At 37.9% G+C, this 25,161-nt stretch overlaps 1 protein-coding gene and 1 pseudogene across 3 annotated transcripts in view; both read left to right on the plus strand.

The window, feature by feature from the left end:
* Positions 1 to 25,161, plus strand: part of KYNU (kynureninase) — a 288,310-nt gene that overhangs the window by 100,138 nt on the left and 163,011 nt on the right. The window contains exon 1 of one of the 3 annotated variants that reach the window (XM_063694804.1): positions 9,977 to 10,128. The exons of 1 other annotated variant lie outside the window; for it this stretch is intronic. The gene's annotated coding sequence lies outside the window, so the exon portion shown is untranslated. Of the gene's footprint in view, positions 1 to 9,976; positions 10,129 to 25,161 lie in introns of those variants that run through there. One more of the 3 variants, XM_063694806.1, reaches the window with a different exon arrangement.
* Positions 5,484 to 7,605, plus strand: LOC109026006 (RNA polymerase I-specific transcription initiation factor RRN3-like; annotated as a pseudogene).

The following is a 25,161-nucleotide window of genomic DNA, read 5'->3' on the forward strand; positions in this document are numbered from 1 at the left end:
AGCGCACAATGGACTGACTTCAGACATGAGAAATACAGAATGTAGCACTCTCTGTGTTTTTTAGCAGAGAAACTCTACACAGAACCAAATTACCTTATAGGAGAAAAATAAAGAATAGTGTTTATGTATAGTTACACTATATATAAACATATATAAATATATGTTAAATATAGTTACACTATATTTTTGCAGTGTTTTACATATTGTTACATATGTAAAATGTTTTACATATGTAGTGTTTTACATATTGGAACCTTTGTATTTACTATTATCTTTGATCTTCATAACAATTTTAGCTTATTAGCTCTATTTCATGCATTGAGAAACTGACTAAGAGAGATTCTGAAACCAAAAAAATTTCTCACAGTAAGTACAATTGTCCTTAAATATCCATAGAGGATTGGTGTCAAGACCCCTCACAGATACCAAAATCAATGGATGCTCAAATCCCTATTAAAAAAAAAAAAAGTTAACACCTGTAACTCCAGCACTTTGGGAGGCTGAGGTGGGCAGATCCCTAGAGCTCAGGAGTTTGAGACCAGCCTTGGGCAAAACCCTGTCTCTACAAAAAATACAAAAATTAACCAGGCATAGTGGCATGCACCTGTAGTCCCAGCTACTAGGGAGGCTGAGGTGAGAGGTTTGATTGAGCCTGAGATTTCGAGGCTGCAGTGAGCTGTGATCATGCCATTGACCTCAGTCTGGGCGACGGAGCAAGACCCTGTCTAAAAAAAAAAATTCATTATTTTCATATAACCTATGTGCAGCCTCTTGAATTCTTTAATTCATCTCTAGATTATTTACAATACCCAATATAATGTAAATGCTATATATATTTGTATTTGTGTCTTTTTTGCTGTATTTTTGTCTTTTTTTTCATAATTTTTTTACCTGCATTTTGTTGAATCCATGGATACAAAACCCGTGGATCCAGAGGGCTGACTGTACTGAACTGGGAGTTGAACACGAATCTTTCCCTTCAGAGTTTGCTTCACTATCCATTACAATACACTACCTTTATAAGCTATTGATGGATTCTGCTCTTCTGCTTTCTCAGAAATTTTTGCCCTGGTTAAACAGCATCATTCCCTTCTACATTAGACTCAATCCCTTCAAACAATAATTAGGAATTGATAAACCTCTCTAAAAAGGATAAAAGACCAATGATCCAGTCTTGTGCCCATTACAGTAAGCAGTCAAGGGCATCAGAATATGCCACCCCAAAATATGCCACGTTGGCATAAGAATTATTTTGAGTTGAGTTCTGGAAGAATTCTCTGCACTCCCTTTAACTGCCTAAAAGTAGAGCATAAATCTCTCTTTGTGAAGGGATCCTCCTCCTTCCCTGTGTCAGGCATAGAAGAGCATTAATCACTGAGAAAGAATTTACGCTAAGAGATATTGACATCAACAGGCCTTACTAAAATAACACTTATCTTCCCTCATAAGCTTCCTGGTCGATTCTCCAGGATTTCTTGACCCTTGAAGCCCAAACACCTTTTCCTTTGTTAAAATGATGTATGTCCCCAAGTCAAACCACTCTGAGTTTTCCTTATTTTCTGTGAATTCCCATGCATGTAAAACATTAATTAAACTCCATGCTTTTTCCTTCTGCTAATCTGTCTCTTGTTAGTTTAATTTACAAGCCCCTAGTTACTTAACCTAAGAGAGTAGCAGAAAAGATCCCCCCTCCATCACAATAATATGTATAATTTTTTAATTTAAAAAATTTAAAAAATCTCCATATATTGTTCAGTGACCTGCCCCTGACAGCTTCAAATTCAACCAATCCTAATGTGTTAATTCATGTTAGATATTTTCTTCTCATACATTGATATGAAACTATTTCTGAAACAAGTGAAGCACTAAAACATAATTGGAAAGGCAAGCAGTATGGGAACACTGGATAAATTGAAGTGCAAGGCAGAGAATAATGAAGGAGGATACCTATAAAGAGGCTTCCTATATTATGATTTTCTCTGTATTTGACCGTGCTCATAAATCAATTGATAGTACATGTTAGAAACATAAATTAGATCATAATGTCTGAAATTAATGCACTGACGACACTTCCATAGAGGTTTTCAAGGAAAATATTGATGTATTTGGAGCTGTTTTTTGACATTTGAGTTGGCATCAGGTACAAAACATCTCCTGCCACCCATCCTTTGGTGCCCTGCTAAGTGACAAAATTCTGATAGGGGCAGCACCCAGCTGACTCCATGTAGCAGATATGATACTTTTGCTTTTATGATGCCATCTGCAGAGAAATAAATCATCATAAAGTTGACTGAGTGTGTCCTATGTTCATCTGCTTGAACAAGTTCGATGTAATTGACTGACAATAATAAAAGGGGATTAGAGAAAAAAAGTCCTCAGTATTGTCAAGTGAGTGTCACCCAACCCCTGACTTCTGAAAGATGGTCAGGACACAGATGGGCTGAAAGAAAGAAGAAGCTATCCAAGGAGAGCAAACACAGACAGGACATAAGGAGTGTGACAGCATGGCATCTGTGTCTGTGCTGGGAGAGTCTGCATGCGGTGGAAGAAATGGGAGGAGAGGTATTTTGCATAGTTAAAAGGTTAGTCTGATTGAAATAGATAGTTCATGTTGTTAACTAATAAGGGATAATTTAAAACTGTACAGTTCACTGAAATTATTGAATGCTATAATTTGGGTTTATTTTTGTATCACATTTGACATCTCAGCACAGTAGCACAGGTAGCACACTGATGAAGAATTAATTGAGAGCATTCTGCAGAGGTGAGGCTTTCATGCTTTTTCCTCCTCTGCATACCAGAATAGGAACTTAATGGAAAGTCTGCATCTAGACAGACCAGGGCTCTGTATATAGCAAAATCTTGAGGCCATTTTTGAAGGGATTGTATAAAGAGAAGGAGTATGTAAAAAGTAGTGGAACCCATATCTGTAATGAGACTTCAGTACATTAAATGCTTATACACCATGAACTATAACATCTCTGCAGTGAGTTTTTGTTATAACCTTGGTTCCTCCCATTGAAGCACTAGTGGAAATCATTGGCCAGAGTTTTTCTGATGATCTGATTGGATTTGTTGCCTGTGCCTTGCCCTCTTGCTTCATGATCCATGTTGATCCTCAGATAGTTCTTAATAATTCTCTAGTTAATTCCTTTAATAGCGTTTGATGTTTTATTTCTGCTGTTCATTCCAGCTTGAGTGGCTTGTTAGTGTGGTCTCGTCTTCTGAGCAATAGATTTTTGAAATGACAGACAGAGGATTTTAAATTTCCTTTAGAGGAACTTATGAATATAATCAATGTTAAGTGAAAAGGGCCAATAGGCCACTTACACATGTGGATTTTCTACCTGTGAATTGTCTCAATCTTAGAAACTTAGATAAGCATTGTGTTATAAGCAGATAAATGCTCAGAGCATAATACTTAATAACTTACTTCCAAAATTTGGTGGATTTCTTTGCAAATATTTATGAGTATACAATTTCACTCCATGCCTGGACCTAATATTCAATATGAGATCCTTGAGAGTCCATTTTCAATGCTGATCAAAGCCTTTGTGTTCTCATACCCACCATATGATGTAGCTATAAAGATGGATAGCAGCAGAAAAACTACTGGGCTCCTGTGCAGTGAGTCAAATGGGAATGACAAACAGCATGACAAATAGAAGAAACAATCAGTCAATCAACATTCATATAGCGTGCCCCTACTAGAGTCCCTGCTAGGAATCAAAGAAAGAAATGACATAGATCTTGGTTAAAAAGATCGACTTGGAGGTCCAACATTTATTTGAATATTTTCAAATATTCATTTCCATATTCCAAAATTTCAATATTTATTAAATAATTAAAATGTTAAGGGCAAATAATGACATTAAAGGTAGTTAAATATTAATGTTATGTGGAATCATCAGGACTAAAATGCTTTAAAAAATCTTCTTTGTTTTCAGTAAGACTTTGTAGCAGGATTTAAGACTGGAAGTTTCAGAAATAAATATGAAAGGTATTGTAAGAAGTGGGGAACCAATGTAACAAAAAACGTTGAAAAAAGACTGAATGTGGTATATTATGGAAATATGGAAATAGTGAGATTTCACTTAAGAGAAACCTTCATCAAAACACAGCCTAAAGTAACAGAAGACCATCTGCTCAGCAATAGTAAATGTAGAGATTCACTTAGCATAAGCAAAGAGGCAACAATTCAAGGGACAAAAAACAATAGGTGTATAAAATTGAAAGAGCTGGCTAGGTATGGTGGCTCATGCCTGCAATCCCAGCACTTTGGGAGGCTGAGGTGAAAATATTGCTTGAGCCCAGGAATTTGGGACCAGCCTGGGCAACATAGGGAGACTCTGTCTCTACAAGAAAAAAAAAAACATAAAAATAAACCAGACATGGTGGCACATGCCTGTGGTCCCAGCTACTCAGTGGGAGGCTGAGGTGAGAGGATTACTCAAGTCCTGGAGGCTGAGGCTGAGTGAGCCTTGATGGAACCAGTGCATTCCAGCCTTGACAACATAGTGAGTTTCCAAAAAATACATAAATAAAATTAAAAGAGCTTTAAAATCCTGTTTCTTACTGGTAGTCCATTGACATTTTGCACACAATAGGTGTTCAAATGATACTACAGAATTATTGGCTGGGCAGAATAAAATATGTCACTTTAAAAGTCAAATTGAGACTTTTTCCCCCCTGAATATGTTTTGACTTTGGAGATTTAGAAGGATCAATTTCTATCAGTGGTAGAGGGCTATACTCTGAATATCGGTTTAAGATCCATCATTTGCTTGAGCTACGTTATAATAGTTTAATTTTTAAAACAACACTGCTGAAATAGTTTTTGGAGCTAGAAAACAGATTGTAATACAGACTAGAAGGAATTGCAGTACATTTCTTCAGGGCAGAAAGCAGGTGCAGTTATATCTCTGCATGTGCATCCAATGCTTATGTATTTTAAATGTAAATTGTTTCTTTTAAGAGAAAATATTATATTGAACATTGATGCAAAGGCATTATATGTTTGTGTTTTATTTTCCTGAGATATAAAACTCATTCTTCATCTATAATGAGACTTCGATGAAATATTCCAAAGTGTTTGTAACAAATCTGGCATTTAAGGAAGCAGATTTATGTAAGCTATAGCTGGGATTTTTTTCTTTATCTATTTCCAGTTTCTTTATAATATTTTATGCAGGCTTTTGATTTTATCTATAGGTGCATTTAAGTATGTTTTGAATAGTGGGGGAAAATTAAAACTTGAAATTTAACAAAGGACTTAAAGTGAGTTACCATAACAAAGCATTCTTAAATAATGAATTTTAGAAGTCGGATAAAATTCTTCCTAAAAGTATTCATTATATAAAGCAAATAGCTGAACAACGTCGGGTTGTAACATAGTAATCAAGAGAAAGAGCTTCCAGGCGAGGTGCAGCTATCACTTTAAGCCCTGGGGCAACCAGGCTGCTTCTCACATGGTTGCCGGGGAAGCAGAGGCTTCAGCTTCTGTGGTCAAGAAGCTGGGTATGTCATGGACCAGTATTTCAGATATGCTTGCATTCAAGAATGATTTTTCCAGCTCTCCCCCAAGAAAAATTATTCATCTTGATGGAACAGGGACAGAAGTCTTGCTGAAGTACAAAGAGTGAAACAAATTTAACTTTGAGATGTTGAAGAGCCACTTGTGAGATCCAAACATAAAGGATGACCAGATCTTGAACTGGCTGTGAAAATTTTGCTCTTCTATCATGTACTTGGCAAAATACTTTGAGCAGCTCCTCAGTATTACATTGAGATTGCCTTGGTTGAATAGAATTCAAACAGTGGTGGAAGAGTATTTGGCTTCTCTGGGTAGTCTTGTATCAACAGACTGTCTTCCTTAGCCGAAGTCTCAGCATAATTGCTTCCCATTTGGGGTACCCTCCTTGAATGATCATTAAGAAGAGCCATGTAAATGTTTCAGATTCTGATGATGGAGATGATTACCTTCCTGCAGATTTTGACACACGTCATACAACCTTGCAAATAACAGCAAGATATGTCCCACTGGCACTGTGGTTTCTTTTGCCCATACTGGTGGAAACATTTCCATTTGTTCAATCAGAGAGAACACTGGAATGTTACATTCATAACTTACTAAAGATTAGTATATACTTTCCAACCTTGAGGAATGAAATTCTGAAGCTTATTATTAAAAATCTATTCAAGTTGGATGTGAATACATTCTGGCAGGATATTGAAGATGCTGAGGAAACAGCAGCTCAAACTTGTGGTGGGACAGATTCCATGGAATGATTGTTCAATATGAACGAAGATGAAGAGACTGTTTCTAAGGCTGACTCCAAATGGCTCGGTCAGATGGCACACCCTGTAGCTGAATGCCTGGACATCCTGCTGTCTTTGCTTTTGCAGTACTTGAAGTATGTCTGCTATGTAAAATACATGGTAAGGTTGATAACAACAAAATAAAGGATTTATAATATATCACAAACTGATAAACATATTTGACAAACCCCTGCCTCCTGTCATGTACAGTTTTTTATGTTTTACCTCTGTAGCTTAAAATTGCGACTCTCAGAAGCATTTTTGGAACGTCTCTGGGGAAAAAAAATGCAGGATCCAAATAATCCTGTCATCATCAGGTGAGCTGCTGGAAATTATATTGGAAGCTCTTTGGCAAAAGCTAAATTCATTCCTCTCGTTACAACTATAAAATCATGCCTAGGTCTTTCGGTTAACTGGCCACACAAATACCTTACTAACCAGGATCTGAGAACGAAGACTTTTTGTGATATTGCTCTCCATCAAACATTTTACTCAGCCTTCCAAGCTGTGTTCCACCCCTTTGTTTTTAGACACAAGCAGCTTTTAAGCGTAAACCTGAAAGAAAGTTTGAGATGTCTTCAGTGCCTACATTTTTAAGGGATAGTGACTAGGCAGCTAAATCCTCTGAATATTTGCCTGCCCTCAGTGGTTAACTTATTTGCTGCTGTCACGAATAAATATCAGCTAGTCTGCTACACTATCAGTGAGAGGAACAACGGCCAGAAATACAGCTGGAGGAGACTCGGTGTGAACATGCACCAACCCATTGGACGCCTTCTTCCCCTTTGATCCTTGTGCGCTTAAGCAGTCAAAGAAAGTCATTGATTCTATTTATCAGATATAGGAAGACATAAGTGTCGAAGAGCTTCAGGAGTTTAAGAAACCTATGAAAAAGGAGATGGAAGAAGATGAAGATGATCTTTTGAAAGGTGAAGTTCCCCCAAATGATACCATGATCGGGATTATACCGAGCCACTTTGATGCGATGCACATTTCCAAAGTCCTTCAAGTAGTGTGGGCTCCCCACCTGTGTTATACCTGCCAGACCAGTTCCTTCTCATCTCGAGGATTTGTGATTGAGATGCAGCATTCTTCCCCATCACTCATCATGTTCTTTAGCAACTGTTTATGCTGTTTGGGCACTGCATTGAACTAGAATGAGCACCTGACTCAGGCATCATACTTTCAAGTTAGACTTGAGCATCTGAACAGACTTTTTTTTTTTTTTCTTTTTTGTTCCCCTTAGAGACAAAATTAGAAGACTGAATATCATGTGCAATATTTTATGGTGGGGTTGATGATAAATGATAAATACTTTGCTCGTTTGTTTAAGAAGTACTTTTCTTGGCCAGGCATGGTGGTGGCTCACGCCTATAATCCCAGCACTTTGGGTGGCCCAGGCAGGCAGATCACAATGTCAGGAGATCGAGACCATCCTGGCTACCACGGTGAAACCCCATCTCTACTAAAAATGCAAAAAATTAGCCAGGCACGGTGGCACGCACCTGTAGTCCCAGCTACTCGGGAGGCTGAGGCAGGAGAAAGGCATGAGCCTGGGAGGCGGAGCTTGCAGTGAGCCGAGATAATGCCACTGCACTCCAGCCTGGGCGACAGAGCAAGACTCCGTCTCAAAAACAAAAGAAAAAAAAAAGAAAGAAAGAAAGAAAGAAAAGTACTTTTCTTATGCATTACAGCTTTTTGACATAATTATTGTGTAATTTCTAATATAGACAGCAGCCTATTTTGACAGACTGCCTTTTTAACACAGGATTTTTTTTTCAGAGCCACAGTCATAGAACTTTGCTGATCTACTTTCAATGAAGAATCCTTTAAGATAAATCCTCTATTTAAAGACTTTAACTAGAATGTTTTATTTTTGCTGCATTGTTTACCTCCTGCTCTAGTTGTGTGTTGGAATTTCAGTAGGGTGCAGAGGAAATGGAAACTGGGGAGACATCCAAACCTGGTCTGGGACAAAGAGAGTTGGAGCTGGCACTGAAGGAGATCTCTAGGGACCCCAGAAACCAATAACAGCCAGTAGGGAAGAGATAGAGAGATTAGAGAAACAGAATCAGACAAATAATATACTTTCATGGTGTAAAAATGAATTTGAAAAAGAAGTGGAGATCCAGGTAAATGTAATTCACATTGACTGAAAGTAGGCTTGGGCTTGCATTAAAAAAAATTACATCATATTTTACTCTTCAGCTTTCAAGTGTCCCGTTAGAACTAGAATTGCTCTTTGGTAGCAGTTAGATAGAGTTGTTTTTGACCTGCATCATTTGGTTATTTTGAGAATTTCTTTTTTCAAACAGGAAAAGAAAAAAATTAGGGCCGGGCATGGTGTGGCTCACGCCTGTAATCCCAACACTTTGGGAGGCTGAGGCAGGTGGATTGCCTGAGCTCAGAAATTTGAGACCAGCCTGGCCAAAATAGCAAAACATTGTCTCTACAAAAAGCACAAAAATTAGCTGGGCATGTTGGTGCATGCCTGTAGTCCCAGCTACTCTGGAGGCTGAGGAGGAGGATGGATTGAGCCAGGGAGGCAGAAGCTGCAATGAGCTGTGTTTGTACCACTGCACTCCAGCCTGAGTGACAGAGTAAGACCCCATCTCTTAAAAAAAAAAAAAAAAGAAAAAAATAAATAAAAAGGAGGTTATTTGGTGGAATGGTTTTGCCAGCAATAATAGGCCAATAATAGGCCAAACTTACTACGGCAGTCTTTATCCAATAGCTATGCCTATCATGGATTCAGCTTGGTGAAATCCTTCTCTACAAGCCTCTTTTTCTATTTGCATAACTAAACACTGGGAGAGACGGGAAGTCTAAGATGAAACCTTGCTTTATAACAAATTTCCCCAAGCACTGCCCGAGTCATTTTGAAGTTCAAGTATATTTTTGCTTTGTTTTTTAAATGTGTACTTTTTTGTTTACTTGTGAAAATAACCATCTTCAAGCATATTTATTTTTCTGCCCCTTCTATTTATTTGAAGACAGGCAATATTTTCTTGACCACAAGTATTTTGTAATGAATCACACCCTCTATCCTAAGGCTTTGTATGCTATTGCATAATTACACTGGTGGCAATATAGAGTTTGAATTTCAGTCCATAAATATGTTTTTTGGAAAACAGAAATTGTCATTGCTTAAAAAAATTTGGATATTGGTGATTTGATTTTGGTGACTTGGTGGAAAGTCATTTGAGAACCTCATGGTTCTTTTTTAATTGCCAACAAAAAGTGGCTTTTTGTATGTTGGATAAAATGAGTAAATGAAATTGTATCTAGAGAAGTTAAGAGGAAGTGTAATCTTTGTGGGTTGGGAAGCAGTTTTAACACAGAAGGACCTATTTACAAATAAGTCTGTTTAGTTTTGAAAGAGTTTGAGAAAAAAAATCCATTGTGAAAATAAAGCAATGATATGATTAATCCAGAACCTTCATTCTTATGCCAATAAAAGGAGGTATCCCAATTTTAAAAAGACTTCTCCCTTTAAAAAAAAAGAGAGAGAGAGACAGAGAGAGAGAAGGGCGAGAGAAAAGGACTGTAATCAAGACTCTATACCCAGCCCTGAATCATTCATCTGTCAGAGCAAATAAAGCTATCTAATGATACGCAAATAATCAAAACCATATTATTCTACACCCATTAGAGGAGAAATGGATCGAATTAAAACCAAACAATAACTAGAACAGATTGCTCAAGTATCACTATGGAGGAGAGAGATCCCCCAGCCAAGAAAAGGGTATTTTGTGGGCTCCATTCTGGGGGAAAAAGATTGGGGATGCTGGAAATCAAATAATAAATACAGTAAGTATGTTATTTGGTCAGCCTACATGCTTTATTGACGTGCAACTAAAGTCCTAGTCTTTACTAGTTCTCTATCCAACTGTGCTCAGCCTGAAGTTATATCTATGTATGTTTTAGTGTCTACATTTTTATTATCAAGATTTTAATTGATGTTTCTTTTATACTCATATTTTATTGTTTCAATCTTCCTGTTTTTTACTTCCTAAATAATCTAAAACACACTTATTCCTTTGACCATAATTTGATGTGGAAGAAATTTGTCATCTGAGTGCTTAATCATTGTGTATGTCTTTCTGAGTGTTATGCTACTTAATATAATTTGAAATTTTACTTTGTAGACTTAAGAAATAATTTCATGTGATTATTAATATTCTCTCTCTCCTCCCACTCTAATTGCCTTACTCAAATCATGCCCACCCACTCAATTCTGTTTTTCAAAAGTAACAGTCATAGTTCCAGTAGCCCAAATTGTAAGAGGCACTTCTGCCTCCAACGGGAGCCAAACTTGTATCTTTTTTTCTTTTTACTCAGATCCAGAGCACTTTAGGCCCATAACTTCAGCCCTACTTAGGGTTTTGTTGTTGTTTTTCTACTTCTAATCCACAGAAATATGTCTTCTTTGAATCCCAGCTATAATTATTTTGCTTTTCTTTTATTATATTATCTATTATTGCAGTTTTGAGGACTATGTTGTGTGGAAGTCTTCCCAATTCCTCTCTTTTTCCCTCAATCTCTCTCTCTCCCTCTCACAAACACATACACACATATATCTTATTTTCTTTCCTTTGATCCATTCCTAATCCAATTCCCTCTTAGAATAAGCATTGATTATTTCTTTCATAATCTGCATTCTTCCCAAACCACTGTCCATGCCATTATTTATATCCATGGGGATTTTTGAATAATATATAGTATATGCTTGTATGTTTTATGATCAAAATTGCATTATATACTATGTATCATGAAAATGTCATGATTGTGGTTTTTACTGAATATTTTACTTTTGATATCTCTGTCGATATAGATAGATATTATTCTTTCTACTGTTCTATAGTATTCCATCATATGCATATCACATATTGTGTCTCTTCATTTTCTTATGTTTAACATTTCTAATCTTTGTTATGGAAAACATGCTTATATGGACAATAGCCCACATTTCTCTTTGTAAGTGAAGAAGTGTTTCTGCGGGATCCAGTACAGATAGGGCTGATTTCCAGCTGGACAGGAAGAGCTCTATCTGTATCTCTGGAGGTGCCTGGAAGTCTGGTTTTTGACCCTTTGCCAAGGAAAGGGCAATGGAATTCATGATATTCTGTTCAGGGTTTGAAACTTTCCTAGATACCCAAAGTTATCTTCCTTTCACTCTGTCGCCCAGGCTGGTGTGCAGTGGTAGGATCTCAGCTCACTGCAACCTCGACCTCTCAGGCTCAAGCAATCCATCCACCTCAGTCTCTGGACTAGCTGAGACTATGGGCATGCACCACAATGTCCAGCTAATTTTTTTTGTTTTTTGTAGAGATGGCATTTTGCAGTGTTGCCTAGGCTGGTCTTGAACTCCTGGACTCAAGCAGTCTGCCTGCCTTGGCCTCTCAAAGTGTTGGCATTACAGGAATGCACCACCACGCCAAGCCCAAAGTTAGCTTCTTTATTGTTGACTTTGTCTTAACCCATTGGATAAGCCTGATTGTACTATTTAAGGAGGAACTGAGAGCTTTTGAGGTGAGCTCTTCCAAAGACAAAATTCCTAGCACAGATCCTGGAAATTTGAATCAGAGACTCAGCTCAGTCCTAGAGCTCAAAGATAAGACCCCCAAGAGCTCATGCTGTAGGTATCTCTTGGATTTCCAAAGCGTGCCTGCGTTCTTTAGATATTAGGTTGGTGCAAAAAGCCTTAAAAGCCTCAAGGAGGTCTGGTGAGACACTTTAAATAACTGATGTGGGAAAAAAACAATACAGATATATACCCAGGAGTAAAAGTGCTGGGACATTGGGTATATTCCTATTTAGTGTCAATAAACTGAATAAAGCTATTTATAATGGCTGTACTGGAACAGAGTGCAAAGTGGACTTCCTACTTTTCCACATTCTTTCCAGCTGTAAATATTATCTAAATTTTTAATTGTTAACAACACGATTCATATATAAAAATATTTCAGCATGCCTTTAACATGCACTTCTCTGATTTCTAAAGTGCCCATCTCTTTAAAAATGCATTAGCCATTCAGGTTTTCCCTTTGGGAATTGCTTATTTTAATTCCTTGGTCATTTTTCTATTGTGTCTTCTTTCTTCCCGAGGAGCTTAAATATTCTAGATATAAATCTTTTCCTAATCTGTCACTTTCCATTAACTGGGCCTATTATATCTCTACTTCAGTTTTCTGATTTGTAAAGTAGAAATAATCATACCTATAACTCTTTTTTTTTTTCCTCTAAGGATTAAATGAGATAATGAACGTGAAACACTAATACAACATCTGACACATAGTGAGGGTTCAATACCACCAGGGATTTATTAAGCCTCTTTCTTTTTTTTTTTATACTTTAAGGTTAAGGGTACATGTGCACAATGTGCAGGTTAGTTACATATGTATACATGTGCCATGTTGGCGTGCTGCACCCATTAACTCGTCATTTAACATTAGGTATATCTCCAAATGCTATCCCTCCCCCCTCCCCCCACCCCACAACAGGCCCCAGTGTGTAATGTTCCCCTTCCTGTGTCCATGTGTTCTCATTGTTCAATTCCCACCTATGAGTGAGAATATGCTGTGTTTGGATTTTTGTCCTTGCAATAGTTTGCTGAGAATGATGGTTTCTGGCTTCATCTATGTCCCTACAAAGGACATGAACTCATCATTTTTTATGACTGCATAGTATTCCATGGTGTATATGTGCCACATTTTCTTAATCCAGTCTATCATTGTTGGACATTTGGCTTGGTTCCAAGTCTTTGCTATTGTGAATAGTGCTACAATAAACATACATCTCCATGTGTCTTTATAGCAGCATGATTTATAATTCTTTGGGTATATACCCAGTAATGGGATGGCTGGGTCAAATGGTATTTCTAGTTCTAGATCCCTGAGGAATCGCCACACTGACTTCCACAATGGTTGAACTACTTTACAGTCCCACCAACAGTGTAAAAGTGTTCCTATTTCTCCACATCCTCTCCAGCACCTGTTGTTTCCTGACTTTTTAATGATTGCCATTCTAACTGGTATGAGATGGTATCTCACTGTGGTTTTGATTTGCATTTCTCTGATGCCCAGTGATGATGAGAATTTTTTCATGTGTCTTTTGGCTGCATAAATGTCTTCTTTTGAGAAGTGTCTCTTTTCAAATTGAATTGATATTTTGTTGTACCTAGATATATGTATAAATTTAGGAAATTTAAGTTTAATCTAGATTTAAACTAAGTGCTTTTCCAGTAGCATATTTAATCCCAGACCAAAATCTTAGGCTAGACACCTTAAGCTTAGCATGTAGACTACACTGATAGACAAAGATGTGCTGGGAAATCAGGAGCCTTACTCTGTTCTTGAACCCACATTAGCCGGGCACTCCTGCCTGTGTGGGAAAGAGACCCTGTCCTTAAATCTGACCTCCCTTTCTGCATCAGGTACCTGACCTGCTGATGACAAAGGGATTCACAAAAGTACCCATTAAATCTGTATGTTTATATTTTCAAAACTGTGACACTTTCATCATCATTACTCTACTCTAGCCCTTCCTGCAGGGTTTATTACCCAGGTTGTCAAAATATTTTGAAAAAGACATCGTGAAACACAACATCTATGTTGTATCTGATTTCCTTTCCTGAAGAAAAACAAACCTAGAAGGGAAAGGAAAAAAAATGTACTGCTAATATGATAGGGAGTAAAATAATTCATAAATTGCTGAGTCAAGATGTGTTTTCTAAAATTTGCATTATAGATATTAGCAAACAGAGATAGATATGAAAGACAGTGGAGCAATTGGAATGTTTTTAAATGTGCATGGCATATTTTTTAGTAGAAAGTTTTCCTTTCAGTTGCTAAACAAATTCTCTAAACATTAAAAATATTTCAGAAGTTATCAGGAAATAATCATTAAAATAAATTGCTAGTTGGTAAATTCCCACTCCAATGTCCATTCTTGGCTCTATTAATTCATACTCTAATCTTAGTTGGAGTCTTTACTAGCAAGGTGTCCTGGGGAGCATTTTATATTCACTTACTAAATCAGATTAGTCTAAGATGCACATTTTCCCAGAACTGTGTACACTCAGCCGAGGTTGGTAGACAACATTTCATTCCTTAAAGATCATGCCAGGAGTATTCTGCTGAGGAAATGAAAGACCACATCTAGAAACAGAGGAAAAGAGTGAAGTGTGAGCTTTATTCGCAATGTCTGCAGTAAGCAAATGAGAGGGAGTAGGTTCATGTGTGTATACTCTGCTCTGGAACCCTCTCTGACTTCCCCAAGCAGAACAATTATTACTTCTTGCCATTCCATGAGGATGTAATTTCAGAATATTTTGAAGGGCTCAATTCTAATCATGTTCTCTGGAGATCTAATAGATTAAATATAAATATAAAATAATTACTTTTCTTGAAAGATTTCAGATCAGCTATGGACTTTTATTACATTAATCAATAAATTCAATTAATTTATCAAGTAGATTACTAGATATTACAGATTTAGAAATTATACATATGCTAGGGTTTTCCAAACTGAGCCAACCCTCTTAATTCAATGGGCACTGTAAGTGTACTCATAATTGTTTTGTAAACCATATGTCAATAGGCTCTATTCTCGCAAACATAAAGGAAAGTGTCTCTTTTATTGCTTTGTACTGTAATTGTACTGTAGTCAAGACAGAGAGCACAAGAAGAAAGGGTAATAGACACAATAGGGATATCTCATACAACATGAGTTGGACTCATTAAATAAACAAAGACTTTGGGTCAACAGTTAAGCTAAGAGACAGAGTTGCAAAGAATAAGCTTTTCCTATGATCTCTAGCTGAAAATGTAAACACAGTCTTTTTTTGTGGACATGCAGTGGAAAGGATTAGTTCTAACTCTCTGCCGGTATGTGTGTGTATATGTTTCTCCTGCCATCCCTGGGATTGCTCATGATAGAAGCAACTTCATTTTTGAGAGAGTAGGCTGTGGGGTGTGACAATGAGGAAAGAAGTGCTGGTAAAGAATTTCCTCTTTGTAATGCTTCTACAGCTAGAGTTTAATAATACCAGGGGGCATTCTTATTAATGTGATGGCTTTTTTTTTTTGAGACAGAATAATCACTCTGTCACCCAGCCTGGAGTGCAGTGGTACAATCTTTGCTCACTGCAACCCCGCTGCCCAGGTTCAAGTGATTCTTGTGCCTCAGCCTCCTAAGTAGCTAGGATTACAGGCACACACTACCACACTCAGCTAATTTTTGTATTTTTAGTAGAGACAAGGTTTCACCATGTTGGCCAGGCTGGTCTCAAACTCCTGGCCTCAAGTGATCTGCCCACCTTGGCCTCCCAAAGTGCTGGGATTACTGGCATGAGCCACTGCACCCGGCCTAATGTGATGGTTTTTTTAATGTGATGGCTTCTTTAAAAAAAAGGGTTTGTTTTATTCTGCTGGATTTTTTTAAATTTTAGTTAAAATTGTATACCTCTGCCATGTTTTACTTGTAAAATTTTGTTAGTGAAAATTAGACTAAAATAAATTTTCTGACCAATGACTAAAAATCATCATATTTCAACATACTTTGCTATTTGAAACCAGAAGTAAGTCCTTGCATATTAAAGGATTTTAAGCTTAACCTGTTAAAAATATTGTTTGTGTGGAATAACTTTCTCTTTTGTCTACTTAATGTATGCCTACTCAAGCTAACAGCCCAAGTTATACTCATGCTAAATCTAGACAGTAAACTGATGCTCAGGCATATGGCTCAACATTGATTTTTTTTGTTTTTATTGTTTTTAAATTTTCTAGTCCATTGTCGTAATGCTTTTATTTTTGGTGTTGATTTTAATTTGTGATATTTTAATATAATTTATTTTATTTATTTATTTATTTATTTATTTATTTATTTTTATTTTTTTATTTTTTGAGTCGGAATCTTGCTCCATCACCCAGGCTGGAGTGCAATGGCTCAATCTCAGCTCACTGCAACCTCCACCTCCAGGGTTCAAGCAATTCTACTGCCTCAGCCTCCTGAGTAGTTGGGATTACAGGCACCTGCCACCACGCGTGGCTAATTTTTGTATTTTTAGTAGAGATGGGGTTTCACCATATTGACCAGGCTGGTCTCTTGGCCAGGCTGGTCTTGAACTTCTGACCTTGTGATCTGCCCACCTCAGCTTCCCAAAGTGCTGGGATTACAGCGTGAGCCACCACACCCGGCAATATATTTAATTTCTTAACATAACTATTTATTAGTAGATTTTGGTGAAAAGAGACAACACAGTGGCAATATAATCTAATTCATTATATAATTTAATAACCTGAATTTAGAACACATTTGATTACCTCCTATGTAAAAGGCAGTAAAGAAAGATAAAACTTCATGCTCAAGTAACAAATATGCTAGTAAAAAAGGTAATTATCTTGGTCCGTTTGCATTGCTATAACAAAATACCTTAGACTGGCTCATTGATAAAAAATAAAAATTTATTTCTCACAGTTCTGGAGTCTGGGAAATCCAAGATCAAGGTGCTGGCAGATTTGGTGTCTGGTGAGGGCTGCTTTCTGCTTCCAAGATGGTGCCTTATTGTTGCATCCTCTGGAGAAGGAGGTAAAGCTGTGTCCTCACATGGTAGAAGGAGAATAGAAAAGAAAAAGGCTCATTTTTCAGAGATAATGCAGTCTAGGTGTCCTCATATGGCAAAAGGCATGGGAGCAGGGAGGCAGCTCTATGATGCATTTTTTAAAAGGGCATTTATCTTATCCATGAAGGCAGAATTCTCATAGCCTAATGACCTGCGAAGTACCCCACCTCCTAATACCACCTCCTAGGGGGTTAGGTTCCATCATATGAATTTTGGAGCAATACACGCAAACAAACCACAGCAGCAATCGTGTACAGGTAAAGTGAGAACTTAGCCTATACTAAGGGTTATTAACAGCAGTACAAAAACTGCTATAGGTACGAAAATAAAGGGATATGTTTGTCCTTAGTAACCCAAGGAAAAGAGTGGAGTGAGATTGAAAGAGAAGACAAAGGAGAATGAGAATAGAAATTAACTGAGATTTGCACTGTAAAAGAAGTGATAGGAACGAGAGCTTTCAATGTAGAGGCTGTCAGCAGAGAAGGCAGTTTTTGATTTGTCAATTAGGAAGTCATTAGACCTTTGTCAGAGAGGAGGTTCAGTAACACAGTGGAAGTGAAAGTAAGATTTAAGGGGAACTTGCAGTTAAAGGGGCAGGCTAGCCACTTTTACACTGCTCTTCTCTTTAAAGCCAAGAGAATATGAAAAAAAAAAAAGCTTTTTAGAAGACTGAGAAGAAAATTCTGTCTTTAATAAAACTTAATAGCTATAATCTTAAACCACAAACTATTATATTAAGAATAGCTCTTGAATAAAATGAAGTTTCAGACCTACGAAGTCCAAGTGTGGGGCCAGACACAGTGGCTCATGCCTGTAATCCCAGCACTTCGGGAGGCCAAGGCAGGTGGAATGTTTGAGCCTAGGAGTTTGAGACTAGCCTGGGCAACATAGGGAGACTCCCATCTCTGTAAAATAAAAATACAAAAATCAGACAGATGTAGTGGCATGCGCCTGTAGTCTCAGCTTCTCAGGAGGCTGAGGTGGGAGATCACTTGAGCCTGGGAGGTCCAGGCTGCAGTGAGCCACTGAGCCATGATTGCACCACTGCACTCTAGCCTGGGCAGCAAACCCTGACCCTGTCACAAATAAATAAATATAAAAAAAGAAGCTAGGCATAGAGAGTGCACTCTTATCTTTTGTGAGCCAGGGAGTTCTCCCTGGACAGGAGGTATGGTCCCGTGGAATACAGTGAAGAATATCTTGGCTAGGTGTGGTGGCTCATGCCTGTAATCCCAACATTTTGGGAGGCTGAGGTGGGAGAATTGCTTGATCTCAGGAGTTTGAGACCAGCCTGGGCAAATTAGGGAGTCTACAAAAAAAAATCTAAAATTAGCTAGGTTCAGTGGCACACGCCTGTAGGGCTGAGGAGGGAGGATCACTTGAGCCTGGGACTTGGAGGTCGAGGCTACGGTGCACTGTGATGGTGCTACTGCCTTCCAGCCTGAGCAACAGAGTGAGACCCTGTCTCAAAAAATTAAAAAAAAAAAAAATCTTACCCAGAGTAGTAATTTTGGAAAATTGGATAGACCAGGGAGCAATCCCTAAACTCCATTCCACTCTGAGTATTGGAAAGAGACATAAGACTGAAGGAGACAGTGTATAGAAAGTACATAGCCATTACTATAAAGCATTGCAGCAGGTTTGATAGGGAAGTAAAGATCAGCAGCCATTGGCTTCAAACATGATGATCAGGTTTAGCTAAGTCATCTTGCCACATGAAACCTACGTTACCTGGTGCTAAACTTGAGTCGTGTTGATTTCCTGCTTTAATAACAAAGAGAATTGGGCCTTACCAGGCAGATAAATCCACTCATACCTCCAGGATACCTCATACCTCCAGTCATACTTCTGATTTATAGAACATGTTACCTCCTTCAGAAGTAATTATCTTATTTCCTCTCTATCTTATTGTATTTTTAAAAATTTCTTGCAGAGATGGGGCCTCACTTTGTTGCCCAGGCTCGTCTTGAGCTCCTGGCCTCAAGCAGTCTTCCTGCCTCAGCATCCCAAAGCATTGAGATTACAGGCATGAGCCACCACACCCAGCCGGAAACATTTTAAAAAGGGACAACAAACTGACTGGAGTACAAAGGAATATCTCAAAGTTAGGATTGAAACTCAAGTTGATTTCCTAAAAAGGGCAATCAAGAAAGAAAATATTCCTGCCTTCTGATCAGTGGTGAATGGGAAAAAAGAAAGAAAGAAAGAGAAACAAAAAAGAATATTGCAAAGAAAAGAAGTAACTGCACTTAAGGAAAAACAGAGAGGCAAGTGAGAGAGTTTGGGGCAGTTCAATTTTAAGTTTGCTGAACTATAGCATCCATGGGGAAGAGACACTCAAAATGAGACTCTAGAACTAGGCACAGGCCCAGTGTGTCATATTAAAACTTCACCCTTTTCAGATATCAATAAGAAAGGCTTTTAAGCCTGGGCAACATAGTGAGACCCCCATCTCTACAATGAAAAATAATCATAATATAGAAAAAGATGTATTTTATAAAAGGCCTTTACATAATATCTTAAGACATGATTTCATTTGCATTTTAGAAAAATTGATCTATGGATGACATAGAGTTTTGATTATAAGGTGAAATATAGAGACAGGGAATGAAGTTAAGAAACTGTCCAAAGGAAGTTGTAACATGATGATGAGACAGGATTCTTTTGCTGCCGCTTTGCCGGCTGAAAACCTCTGTGGCTGGTACTCTGCCCCAGCTTTGCTCAGTCCCTCTGGGCTTGCTCCGCCCGCTTGGCCTGGCAGGCTGTTGTTGGCTTACTCCCAGATTCTGTGATCACCACAGCTCTGTGCACAGCCCATAGTGGGACCGGGTGTGCCCAAAGTGGTTTCCACAGCTGGGTGTGGGCCTTCAGACAAGGAGGGACAAGGTGGTGCCAGAGAACTCAGAAACACAAGCAACCGCGGAGCACCAAGTGGGTGTCACAGCTTCTGCTAGGGGAGTCCCGAGGTCTGAGACACCAGGGAATGCCACAACTCTCTTTCTCCTTCCCGCTGCTTGCAGCTTGGCGAGTGGGAACGTATTATAGCTTGTTCATTCCTACCGCCTGTGGCTTAGTGAACAGTGGTGTGTTACAGCTCTGGCTCAGAGAGTCCCAAGGTCTGGGCCCCCAGAAGGGTCACAGCTCCTGTCATCCTCACCCCCTTCAGCTTGGTGAGCTGGCCAGGAGTATGTTACAAACTCTTTTGCTCCCATTCTTCTTCAGGTTCTGGGTTCCTGTCCTGCAACCAAGAAGAATGAGGTATGCAGACAGCGGAGAGTAAGCAAGGCAGAGAATCATTTTATTGAACGACAGAAAAGCTCTCAACAGCAAGAGGGGACCCAAAGTGGGTAGCCCGCTGTGTACCAAGGGCCAGAAAGCAGGTTGCTGTCTGTGTGGCTGAGTCTGGGGTTTTTATAGGTTTGCAATTAGGAGGCGCGGGTTGTAGGTAGCCTTGGAAAAGGCAACATTTGATTGGTTAAAAAGCATTCTTCATCATGCCTGTAATCCCAGCACTTTGAGGGGCCAAGGCAGGTGGATCACCTGAGGTCAGGAGTTCAAGACCAGCCTGACCAACATGGTGAAACCACGTCCTGGCTAAAAATACAAAATTAGCGGTGTGTGGTGGCATGCCTGTAATCCCAGCTATTCAGGAGGCTGAGGCAGGAGAATCACTTGAACCTGGGAGGTGGGGGATGCAGTGAGCCAAAATCATGCCATTGAACTCCAGCCTGGACAACAGAGTGAGACACCATCTCAAAAAAAAAAAAAAAAAAAAAAAAAGCATTATTCAGAAAGGACCAACTAGGGAAACAGTGGGCAAACAGGAATAGAAGTTCTTACTCCGGTTGTAGACTCTATCTGGAATCAGCAGCTCGGTTTTCAGGCTTTAAATTGTCTTTGATTTGAAGGCTGGGTTTCACCAGGAACCCAACCCTGTCGGCCTAGGAATTTGTCTGTCTCCTGCCACTATCAATGACCAGTTAGACTGAGACATGCAGCAGGAGGGGGAATGCTATAGAAGGAAGGAGTAGACAGTCATTGGTCAAAGTGAAGACTCCATGTTTTCTGTTAAAAACCCAATAGAATTTATGATTCTACGCTTTTTGTGAAAAGTCATGGATAAGAGGAAATTAGAAAGCAATTTCTTCTGCCTATGTCTTCTGGCTGATTTTTTTTTGTTCTATATTCGTGTCTTTTCATCAATTAAAAATCTGGAGTATCCTGCTTAGCTACTCATTGGTGTCAGTAAAACATTAACCTACTATTGCATTCAGCCTATGTCAGTGCAGTGAGTCCAAAGGTCCATTTTTCAAGCACAATAAAGATATAGGGGTCCTGTATGAGACGAATTGCTTTTGTTTTGTTTTGTTGTTAATAGAGACAGGGTCTCGCTCTGTTGCACAGGGTGAAACACAGTGGCAGAATCGATATAAATGTAAAGTGGTATGTAGATATTTATTTAAGTATGTGCCTTAAAAAAAACTAAATAAAATGACACAAAAGATATTGAAAAAGAGGAAATCAAAGAAAATATACAAGCAAAATATCAACGAAAACAGGTTTTCCTATATTAAGATAAAAATTAAATTCATAGGAAAAAGTATAACATGAACAAATGGGAATATTTTATTGAGTAAAATGAAAATAAATAATAATAGTTTTATCTATTAAGAATATTAACTTGTATATTCACTATATATTCCAGTATTTTTTCCCAGTTTGTCATTTGTCTTTTGTCTTTATGCAGGAAGGTTAGGAATGAGGCAGGATCATCAAACCTGGAAACTAGGGATCTCTGAAGCCACTGGAGAGCCTGAAGCATCCATGAGGCTAAGTAGCCTAGAGATGCCCATGAAGGGAATGCAGGGAGAGATCCTTCAGCTTTCACACAATGAGAAGCCTGCAGTTACAGTGAAGAAACAGTTTAACTTAGCATAACATTTATAAGTTGGAAGAAAACATTTCTAACAAATAGAACTGATATTACTCAGGATATAAAATGTTCTACTACAAATAATGCGACAGGAATATGAACCAAAGTTATGATTACGTTTGTCTTAGCATTCAGCTAGAGGTTTTGAAATGCTTTGTTGCATCACAGCTGAGAACTACTAAGAGTCAATGATTCTGCTCCTTCTGGTGTGTTGCGGCAAAGAGGAGGTTGCAAAGTTCTGTTCCTGGGAAGTTTGATAGAAAACTGCAAGGCCACCTTTCCATGGTACAGACTCTTTGTCCTTGGGGCCATCCATATTGAATTGTTTTTCATATACCATATAAAGACCATTTTTTAAACTAAAAACAATAACAATTTCTTAAAATGAACGTTAAAATAACCAGGAAATAATTAGCATTATGAAATTAAACCAATGAGATAAAGTGAAAGAACAGAATGCCAGAAACTAAGAAGTTGAGTAAAAATAAAGAATAAATAGCATAATATAAGAAATAATAAAGCTAAAACTGTGCAAAAGAAAGCAATTTAAAATAATTAATACTGAAATCATTAAAATAGAAATAAGCATAAAAGTGAGTTATGAAATAAACTAGGGAAAGAAATAAAAGGAATAAAAAAGAGTTAAAAAATGAATCAATATTAAAATAATAATAAAAAGAAAATATAAGAAACAAATTGGACAAAAGTGAAAGAGACAAGCAACTTGATTGGAAAAAAAAACGTTAAAAAAATAAGTTGAGGGGACCACACAGTGTCTCATACCTGTAATCCTGGCACTTCGGGTGGCCGAGGTGGGCAGATCGCTTGAGTTCAGGAGTTTGAGATTAGCCTGGGCAACGTGGTGAAAACCTGTCTCTACAAAAAATGCAAAAATTAGCCGGATGTGGTAGTGCGCACCAGTGGTTCCAGCTAGTTGGGGAGGTTCAAATGGGAGGATCACTAGAGCCCAGGAGGTGGAGGTTGCAGTGAGCCATGATTACACCACTGCATTCTAGCCTGGGCAGCAGAATGAGTCCCTGTCTCAAAAAGAAAAAGAAAGAAAAAAAATAAGTTGAGGGTAAGGGGATACAGGGATCTCACTGTACTTTCTGCCCAGTTTTGCTATGAACCTAAAATTGCACAATGGAATAGAATAAAATCTATATAAAAGAATAAACATTTTTTAATTAAAAATAAGCTGAAAAGGAAAATACAGTTCAACACCATGTAAAACAACAAAATATGATAAAACAATACAGCAGGGAAAAGCTGTAATTTATTTTAGACTGAATTAGTGTATCCTGAATAAAACGAATTATTACTGTTATGTAATTATGAGTGATATTGCTCAAAACTATTGCACATATACTTGGTTGTTTACTTTGTATGTTTGCAGGATTATTTAAACTTTGTATAATCTTTTTACAAAACAATTTAAGTATAGAATCTTTCCACTTTGGGAGGCCGAGGCGGGCTGATCACGAGGTCAGGAGATCGAGACCATCCTGGCTAACACAGTGAAACCCCGTCTCTACTAAAAATACAAAAACAAAATTAGACAGGCATGGTGGTGGGCGCCTGTAGTCCCAGCTGCTCAGGAGGCTGAGGGGAGAGAATGGCGTGAACCCGGGAGGTGGAGCTTGCAGTGAGCCAAGATTACGCCACTGCACTGCAGCCTTGGTGACAGAGCGAGACTCTGTCTCAAAAACAAACAAACAAACAAAAAAAAAACAGAATCTTTCAAGGTGAAAATAAAACCTGTTTATCTGAAATAAATAATAATATTTAGCTCTGAGGAGGAAAATAGATGTGATACAATTCCTTATCAACTTTTTTTTTAATTGAAACAGTATTTTGAAGCTTACACTCCTATTCTTAATCAAGCTTTGGAACTGAAATTAGCATAATTTCAGAAAATGAACAGGAAAGCTCATCTTTTTGTATGATCTGGAATAGTTTGAATAACATGAGATTCTCCTAATCTTTAATGCTGTGCTAGAATTCATATGCAAAACTTTTCAAATGTAATGTTGCCTTCTTTTTTTTTCTGTACTTCCTGGCAGTGGGGATGTTTCCTTTTATACAATAACTCTTTAAATGCATTTTTAATCTCCTCTAAAGGAATTGTTTTCTTCAAGTGTTTCTCTTATTTGGTCAGTTTTGAAAATTTGTATTTTGCTAACTAATTATATTTTTCCTCTAAATTACAAAAATATTTCTATAGAGGATACTATTTTCTTACATGAAGACAAGTTAAAATTTCAAATGCATTTGTCCTTTTCTGTTTCTTACTAGCTCTTATCCTTATCTAATACTCTGCATCTTCCTTGTCTAGATTCAGAGCCCCTCAGAAGCACTTTTCTTTGGCTTTTGGGGACATATTGAACCATTCTTCAGATCCTAGTCTAGTGAACTCTTTTCCCCTGCCTGCGATGTGGGGTTAAGACAATTTAGGAATTTGCTATATTTTGGTGTCTGTCATACTGTAAGCTATGAGAAGTTTCAAACGACTAGCAAAATGGTGGACCCATACTGGACACTTCCAAAATGGGAAATTTTACAGCGTTTATAGTGACACTAGAAAATACTTTGCCAGACAAACATACGAAAAAGGATAAATCCCAGAAGAGGATCCTGAAGTGACATCTCCAAACATCAGCTCTACACTATCCCTGTTGATAGTCATTTTTAATATTAAGAAAAAAAATTTTCTGTTGTAAGTTGTTGTGGTAAAAGAGGGCATGTACATCGTACCTTGTACTATAGAAAGAAACCCTGGTATATGAAAGCTTTGTCTTTAAATGGAGATTTTGTAATGCCTGTTCCCATTTTCCAGAGTCATCATGACATCAATGATGTTGTTATGTGGTCAATGATGTCAATATGACTCAAGTCACTTTGGGTTTTTCATGTTTTACAGGAAACTCAGAAATTCCTCATGTAAACAATCAGACAATTGAGCAAATTGACCTGCAAACACATATAACAGAAAACTACTAAATTCCTCTGCTACCGCACATGATTTAGATTGCCTTCTATACCTTTGTGAGTTTAACAGTGAGGAAAAAGTTCTGATCTAGGAAAAAGGGAATGGGTTATAGAAATTTTAGATTCTAAATAAATTTTAATCACCAACTGGCAAAATGTCATTTGCTTATAACAAGCCCTTGCATTTTCCTCTGAAAAACTGAAAATACAACATATAGAGAGGGTAGGAAAGTCCCCACCCATTACTGAGAAATTTTTCTAATAACCAGACTATGTACCTCACAGGAAGGAAAAAGTA

This window comes from Gorilla gorilla, chromosome 11, assembly GCF_029281585.2.
Source record: "Gorilla gorilla gorilla isolate KB3781 chromosome 11, NHGRI_mGorGor1-v2.1_pri, whole genome shotgun sequence".
In the NCBI taxonomy this organism is placed as follows: domain Eukaryota; kingdom Metazoa; phylum Chordata; class Mammalia; order Primates; family Hominidae; genus Gorilla; species Gorilla gorilla.